Source organism: Rhincodon typus, chromosome 1, assembly GCF_021869965.1.
Source record: "Rhincodon typus isolate 14 chromosome 1, sRhiTyp1.1, whole genome shotgun sequence".
Taxonomy (NCBI): Eukaryota; Metazoa; Chordata; class Chondrichthyes; order Orectolobiformes; family Rhincodontidae; genus Rhincodon; species Rhincodon typus.
The window spans coordinates 3,876,101-3,885,002 of NC_063332.1; positions in this window are offsets into that span (position 1 = coordinate 3,876,101).

Sequence of the window (8,902 nt, forward strand, 5' to 3'; positions counted from 1 at the left end):
GGTTCCAGGCCCGAAACGTCAGCCTTCCTGCTCCTCTGATGCTGCTTGGCCTGCTGTGTTCATCCAGCTCTACACCTTGTTATCTCTTATAAATGTGAGCATTGAGTGACTGAGCAATATAGTGATAGATAAACAAGTGGTTCTAACAAGACTGGCAGGACTCCAGACAGACAAGCCACCCGGCCCAGATGGGATGCATCCTAGATTGCTGAGATAGTCAAGGGAGCAAATTACAGAGCCGTTGATGGAAATTTTCCAATCCTCTGTGAACCCAGGATTAGTCCTGGGGGACTGGAGCATTGCAAACGTGACACAGTTGTTTAGGAAAGAGACAAAGGATAATGTGGGAACTACGGAGCTGTCAGCTTGATGATAACAGTGGGAAAACTGATGGAGACCATTGTAGTGGATAAGGTAAATATAAGTTAATACCAGACTGTCAACATGGGTTTGTCAAGGGCTGGCTATTGTCTGACAAATTTACTTGAGCTGTTTGATAAGGTGACACAGGAAATGGATGAGGATAGTGTCGTGATTGTAATGAGATCAGCCTCATAGAACATGAGTTTCCCTGATTGAGGCTGTTAATCTGGTCCAATCAGGGAGCCCAGGCTGACAGATATAATCAGGAATGTCAGCGGTTCTGCTCACTCTGAGGAAGCTAGATCAATGTTAGGTACTGCGCATGTGTAAATAAAGGGTGACTTGGTGATATGATACCAGCCTCTGTGGAGTTATTTCAGGTGGTGCTGTGAATGTTGTATACTTGGACTTTCAGAAAGTGTTTGATATGTGCCATATAGTGGGCTAGTTAGTAAATTAGAAATGGATTGATGGGTCCTTGGGAGCATAGGTTGGAAGCTGGCTAAAAGACAGGAATCAGAGAGTAGGGTAAAGCCCTGCAGAGAGTTCAAAGGGGATTAACTATAATGATACTAGCAAGGAGGGATTTTAGAAATAAGGAATGATCAGAGAAATTGGGTTTATTCTTCTTGGAGCAGACAAGGTTAAGAGATGATCTTATTGAGGTGTTCAAAATTATGAACAATTTTGACAAAGTAAAGAAGGATAGTCTGTTTCCACTGGTTAGTATGTCAGTAACTTTGGCTGGGTGGGGTGTGATAATTTCAAGAGAGCTAGGAGTGATATTAACTTATTGTCATGTATACCAAAATACAGTGAAAAGTTTGAGTGGTATAGGCACATCACAGCAAGCAACGGATGTGCAGATTGAAAAAACTTAGGCATACGGGTTACATTGCAGGTTGCATTATTTGAGGCTGGAGTCCATTCAACAGTCTGATAATGGCTGGGAACAAGCTGTTCCTGAACCTGCCTCTGTGTGTTCAGGCTTCTGTATCTTCTGCCTGACTGAAGAGGTTGTAGGAGAGCATTACTGGGGTTTAATGGGTCTTTGATGGCACCTTTCTGTGTCAGTGAGCTGTGTAAATAGAGTCCATGGATGGAAGGTTGGCTTCTGTGATGGTCTGGGCTGTGCACACCACCTTCTGTAGTTTCTTACGGTCCTGGTCAGAGCAGTTGCCATACCAGGCTGTTATGCACCCGGACAGTATGCTTTCAATGGTGCATCTGTAGAAGGTGGTGAGGGACCTATGGACATGCCACCTGAGGAAGGTTGTTGAGGAGAAAGTCTTCACTCCGAGTTGTTAGGATTCAGCATGCACTGCCTGGGAGAGTGGTGGAGGTGGATTCCATAGGAGGTTTCAGAAGAGAGCTGGACATGTATTTGAAAGGGATAAAGTTAGAGGACTCTGGAGAGTGAGGCTAGCTGTGCAGCTCTTTGGAGCTGGTACAGACACAATGGGTCGAAAGGCCTCCTTTTTGTATTGTAAAAATCTATGATCCTTTGACGTAAAGTACTATGCATTGGGCACAAATGCCAGGCAATTACCAACTGACCAGGGGAGAGAATCTAACCATTTCCCCTTGACATTCAATAGTGTTAGAATCCTCCTTATTCACCATCAACCACAGTTGCAACTGGTCAGAAATTGTTCCCTTTTTGTTTAAGGTGACTCTCTGCAGAGAGGAATTAATTCTATTTTCATTTTACCTGAAGTGTTTCAGAGTGTATTGGGTTATTTGGAAAATAAACATTTATAATTTTCACATTGGAAATTGTTTGTGACGGCTAGATTTGCAGCTTTATTGAATGGGCTTTCTTTATAATAAATGTATAAGTTAGCATTTATTAAAGGAATCTGATTTAACTTTTCATTCTAAGTCTCATTTGGAGAGAGCACTTGGTTATAATATTTTTGTTTCATTGATTTGGGAGTGGGACTAGAATGATAGTGCCCTCGTTCCATCTCAGTTGTAACAGGGGGATGAGAATCCTCAATGATGAAGGTAGATTGGAAAGGCTCAATTGAGGTTTCCAAAAGAGAATTAGAAGGTTAATTGGAGAAGGCAGAATTGTGGGAGAAGGCAGGAGAATGGCACTGAGTGAATTTCTCAAAATATGTTGGGCTGATGAATCTTTGTCCATTTCATAAACCATCTGTAATTCTGAAGCTTGGGGAGACCCCGCTTTTGGGTCCAATGTTGTTCCATTGTCCTTGAGGGAGCGCAGGAGAGGTTTACCATCCACATTTCTGGGATAGTGGAACTCTCCTTATGGAGAGGGATTGAGGAGACTTGTGCTCCATTCTCAGGAGGTTAGACGAATGAGAGGGGATCTCTTGGGAACGCCTGCAGTTCTTAAAGTTCCTGTGGATGGATACAGGAAGAACACTTCCCTAGAGTGTGGTGTCTAGATCCAGGGACACAGTCTCTGCATAAGAGGCAGATCATTTCGGAATGGGATGAGGAGGGATTTCTTTACTCGGAGGATGGTGAAACTTTGGAGTTCTCTACCCCATACAGCTGCGGGATCTCAATTATCTTTTTTTGTTTATATTCACTCACAGGATGTTGATGTCTCTGGCTAGGCCAGTATTTATTGCCCAGCCCTAATTAGCCAGAGGGTAGATAAGAGTCAACCACATTGCTGTAGGTCTGGACTTGTACAGATGTAGTAAAAAGCATGAGTGAACCATAGAGAGACAGTACGAAATGCCAATGCTGGAGTCAGAGATAACAGTGTGGAGCTGGATGAACATAGCCGGCCAGGCAGCCTGAGAGGAGCAGGAAAGCTGATGTTTCGGGTCGGGACCCTTCCTCAGAGTCCCACATTTCTGAAGAATGGTCCCAACCCAAAACGTCAGCTTTCCTGCTCCTCTGCTGCGTTCCTCCAGCTCCACACTGTGTTATCAGTGAGCCAAATAGGATTTTGTGACCAATGATTTATAATTTCATGGTTAACATCAGTGAAGCTGGGTGTTCAGCCCACCAAGTCCATATCAATGCTCTGAAGAACATCCCACCCTCCAATCCTCTTCCTGTAACCCTGCATTCACTATGGTTAATCTACCAAGCCTGCCTGAACACTACAGGGCAATTTAGCATGGCTAATCCACCCTAACCTGCACATCTTTGGACTGTGGGAGGAAACCAGAGCACCCGGAGGAAACCCACACAGACACAGGGAGAATGTGCAAACTCCACACAGAGGCTGGAATTGAACCTGGGTCCCTGGTGCTGTGAGGCTGTAGTGCTAACCACTGAGCCACTCTTGATTTCAGATGTTGTTGAAGTTACATTCCATCAGATATGGTGGTCGTATCTGAACGCACATGTCCTCATCTCTCTGGGGGGAAATAGCAATTGTACAAACTGCTTGAGTCATGCCTGAACGGAGCCAGAACCCAGTTCCTTGTCAGATGTATTGCTTGTGTTACTGAGGAGGATTTAAACTAAATCAGCAGGAGATGTGGGAGCCAGCAGAGAATATAAGTGTAAGAACAGGGTTACACAATACTGCACAAAGCACACAGCACTGGAATAAAGATAATAAATCAACTGAAAATAATGACGATTAAATGAGAATTATGCTGTTTATTTGTGAATACAAAGTACAGCTAATAAGATTAGGGAGGTACAGGTGCAATTCCTAGAAATACGATGTTGTAGTGATCACTGGCTCAAGGAAGGGTGTGACCGGGTGTCAAATATTCCTGGTCCCAAAAATACAGGATGGGTGAAAGAAAGGTGCAGTTTCTGGTGAAGGAAACTACTGCAGTACTGGAGAAAAGGATGTCCCAGAAGGTTCAAGGACAGAATCGATTTTGCTAGAGGAACAACGAGTTGAAGTACATTTCTCAGTGTAATCGATAGACACGAGTGGAAATAATGTAGCAGAAGAAATCTATAGGGAAATTACAGAGAGCTGCAAATGTCATCGAGCAGTTAGAATGGGGGATTTTAATTATCTGTATATCAATTAGGATATCGGTAACATAAGGGGAAATAAAGGTCAAGTGTTCCTACATTCTGTACAGGAACATTTCCTACAACAGTATGTGTCCATTTCATTGAAGATGGAGTGGGTTCTTGGGAATGAGGTGGGCCAAGTTGGGGAATATTTAGGGGACAATGATCATTGCATAGTAAGGGTTTAGGATGATGGGGGGCAGTGACAATGGTAAGGAACCATCAAATGTTGGAGAGCACAGTTCAGTGGAGTTGGGCTGGATGGACTGCAATGAAAGATGGTAAAAATCAACAGTCACTGAACAATGGGCTACCTTCAAAGAGGTTCGAGGATTGTTGTGGTGTATTCCCTCCTGTGAGAAACGGTCAAACAAATCCAGAGCTCTCTGGATGACAAAGGAGTTTTGAGTTATAAGGAGAGATTGGGACTTCTTTCACTGGAGCATAGGAGGTTGATAGGTGACCTTACAGAGGTTTATAAAATCATGAGGGGCATAGATAAGGTGAATGGCAGGTATCTTTTCCCGAGGGTGGGGGATTTCAAGACTAGGTGAGAGGAGAAAGATTTTATAAACAAGAATCAGCAGATTCAAGAAAGAAATAAATACGTTTCTGATGGAATGCAGGATAAAGGGCTATGGGGGAGCAAACAGGAAAGGGGAGGTGAGACCAAGATAAGATCAGCCATGACCATGTTAAATGGTGGATTGTGCTCGAAGGGCTGAAATACTGAGTCCCGCTCCTAATTCTTATGTTCCTGTGACTCCATCAGAGGGAACATACATGAATAAGGGAGTCAGTGAGAGAGTTCCTGCCTCTAACACTCTTTTAGGCTGTGACTTCCAGATGCACACATGAAAAAAAGAATTCCTCAAATTCCTTTTCTATCACCTGCTCCTTATCTTAAAACCATGCCCTGTGGTTGTTGACCCCTCCACTATGGGGAAAAAATTCTCCCTATTGGTGGCACGGTGGCTCAGTGGTTAGCACTGCAGCCTCACAGCGCCAGGGACCCTGGTTTGATTCCACCCTTGGGCGACTGTATGTTTGGAGTTTGCACATTCTCCCCGTGTCTGCGTGGGTTTCCTCCGGGTGCTCCGGTTTCCTTCCACAGTACAAAGATGTGCAGGTTAGGGTGGATTGGCCATGCTAAATTACCCATAGTGTTCAGGGATGTGCAGGCTGGGTGGGTTAGCCATGGGAAATGCAGGATTACACAGGCACAGGTAGGGGGTGGGTCTGGATGGGATGCTCTTTGGAGGGTCGGTGTAGACTCAATGGGCCGAATGGCCTACTTCCACACTGTAGGGATTCTATCTGCTCTCTGTATGCCCCTTAGAACTTTACATTTCAATCAGAATCCACCCTCCACCTTCAGCTACTCTAAGGAAACCAACCCCAGTCTATCTAGTCTCTCTTCATAGCCGAAACATTCGAGCCAGGAACATCCTGGTGAATCTCCTGCTCGCCTCTGTACAGTTTGAACAGATTACATCTGAACAGTGATAGGCTGACATCCTCCCTGGGAAGTTTGCTAATGCTGCTTAAACTAGATTGGCGGGCAGGAATCCTGAAAAATGGCTCACACTGGGGAGAGAGGCTGGGATGGATTTGTAAGTTAAAACATGAGTGAGTCTGGAATCAAGAGTAAACAGAGGCCCAATAAGAAACAAGTGAGTTTAACAAGGCTAAATGGAATACACTTTAATGCAAGGGGTCTGAGGAATAAGACAGATGAGCTGAGGATAACAGATAGGCATGTGGCAAAAAGATGAGCAGGATTGGCAGCTAAACCTTCCTGGTTATAGGAAATACAGAGGAGACTAGGAAAGGGACGGGGTTGACACAATATCGATCAAGGAATCAATGAAAGCAGTGAGGAGGGAATGGTATCTTGGAAAGACCAACAAAAAAGGTCATATGGATGGAAGTAAAAACACAAAAAAGGCATGTGTGCTGTTGGGTGTGTCCTACAGGCTCCTAAACAGTCAGTGAAAGATACAGGGTTAAGTATATAATCAGTTTCAGAAGAGTGTAAGCAGAATAAGGCAGAAATACGAGAGGACTTTACCCAAATATTGATTGGGATAGTTTTATTGTACAGGGTAGGGAAGGAAAATAATTCATAAATTGTATCTAGCAGAACCAGGATCCAGTGGACAGATAGTCCAACAGGAAAGGGGACAGTTCTACATCTAATATTGGGAAATGAGCCTGGGCAGGTGGAAGACATATCAATAGGGGAGCATTCTGGAAATAGTGAATGTAACTCAGATTGAGGATTGTCATGGAACAGGGTAAGGATGGATCAAGAATGAAAGTTCTTAACTGGGGAAAGGCTAATTTTATGAAGATACAAAATGATTTGATCCAAGTGGACTGGGAATAGCTACTTGAAGATAAAACTATGACAGAGCAGTGGGAGGCATTCAAGGAGGAAATAGAAAGAATTTGAGTAAAATATATTCACATAAAGACGAAGACTGAAATCAAAACTGAAAGTCCTAGATGTCTAGGGACATAAAGATTAGGATTATACCCAATACTGAAGGCTCAATACAACCAAGTTTCCAGCAAGGATAGCATCAGATTGAAGGACGAAGCATACAATGTGGCAAAGATTATTGGTAAACCAATAGGATTGGGAAAGGTTTAAACACCAACAGAACACAACCAAAGATTAGAGGGAGAAAATATATTTAGAGGGTCAACTTGCAAAGATGGACAGCAAAGGTTCTTTATGTTTATATATAAAGCTCTCTCTACACTGTCCCCATCAAACACTCCCAGGACACAGGCAGCACGGGGTTAGATATGGACTAAACCTTCCTCTACACTGTCCCCATCAAACACTCCCAGGGCAGGGACAGCGCGGGGTTAGATGCAGAGTAAAGCTCTCTCTACACTGTCTCCATTAAACATTCCCAGGACAGGGGCAGCATGGGGTTAGATATGGAGTAAAGCTTCCTCTACACTGTCCCCATCAAACACTCCCAGGACAGGGACAGCACAGGGTTAGATGCTGAGTAAAGCTCTCTCTACACTGTCCCCATCAAACACTCCCAGCACAGGGACAGCACAGGCTTAGATACAGAGTAAAGCTCCCTCTACACTGTCCCCATCAAACACTCCCAGCACAGGGACAGCACGGGGTTAGATACAGAGTAAAGTTCCCTCTACACCGTCCTCATCAAACACTCCCAGGACAGGGACAGCACGGGGTTAGATACAGGGTAAAGCTCCCTCTACAATGTCTCCATTAAACACTCCCAGGATAGGGTCAGTACGAGGTTAGATACAGAGTAAAATGTCCTCTGCACTGACAAACTGAAGTAAAGCTGCTCTGACACTGCCCTCATCAAGTATTTCCTGTGCATTTTCTTGATCTGGATGTCCCAGATGGTATGAGTGGGATTGGTACCTCTCCTGGATCTTGCTGTCTGACATGCCACAGTAGTTGATACTGGGATGAAATTTCGATGCAGGAAGCAGACTTTCAGAGCTCCCAGTTTGCTGCAGTCTTTGTGTTTGATGTGCAGCTTAAGTAGCCCCTCCCCCATCCCTCACAGCTTAACCTTATCAGCATAACCTTCCAGTACAGCCGACAGCAGTATCCCAGCTCAGCGGAATTCTCGAACCTTCTGTCTCGGAGACTCAGTCCCAAACCAGCCTCCGCAGTTAATAAAGCGTGTGAAAGACTGTCGGTCCGAGCAGGCTGAACGAGGCGATAGTGTACAACAGTGGGGCAGAAAATGAAGGAGAAACAGTCAGCCTGCACTGTTTCTCTTGTCCCTCAACGTAATATTACAAATAATAAAATGGACCCGATGGGTAGGAATGGCTTGTCTTCGATCCTCAGCATCTACCCAGATCGCACGTCTGTGACAGTCCTCAGAGGACGAAGGTCGTGAACAAAGGGACACAGAGAAAGAATGTGACAGAAAGAAAGGGGAAATGGAATAAGAGAGAGGGAGGCGAGGAAGGTGCCAAGATGGATGGAGCATGGGCAGAGAGAGATAAATAGATGAGGGAAGTCAACTGGCTGGGTAATTAGAAATAAACAACGAAGCAGATAAAGGACAGCACGATAGGTGGGATCAGAGGTGAAGTGAAAGTGGATTTTGTACAGGATGCAGTGAGGGGGGTGGGCACCAAATTGGGGAATACTGAGGGATGGAGTGAGGGATGCAGGGGGTGTGGGGAACACTGAGGGATGGAGGGAGGGAGGGGGGGATGTGGGGAACACTGAGGGATGGAGGGAGGAAGGAGGGGGTGTGGGAACACTGAGGGATACAGAAGCAGCTGGAGGATTGTCTGGTCTTTAACAGCTGCAGATTACCAGGCACCTTGCCTTGTTCTCTTGTATTAGTGAAGAGCACAGACCGGTACAAACTGGCACAGCTCAGTGCAGCAAGCACTACCAGAGAGAAGGAGAGAATCAGCATTTTTTTTATTGTTGGAGGAGGGAGGCAGAGGGTGGGGCTCAATGCAGCACTGGAGAGAGAGATATGGGATGGAGTTTGTTTCTCAGCTCCCTCCTGCTTGGCCTGGAACAGCATCTTTGCTGCAG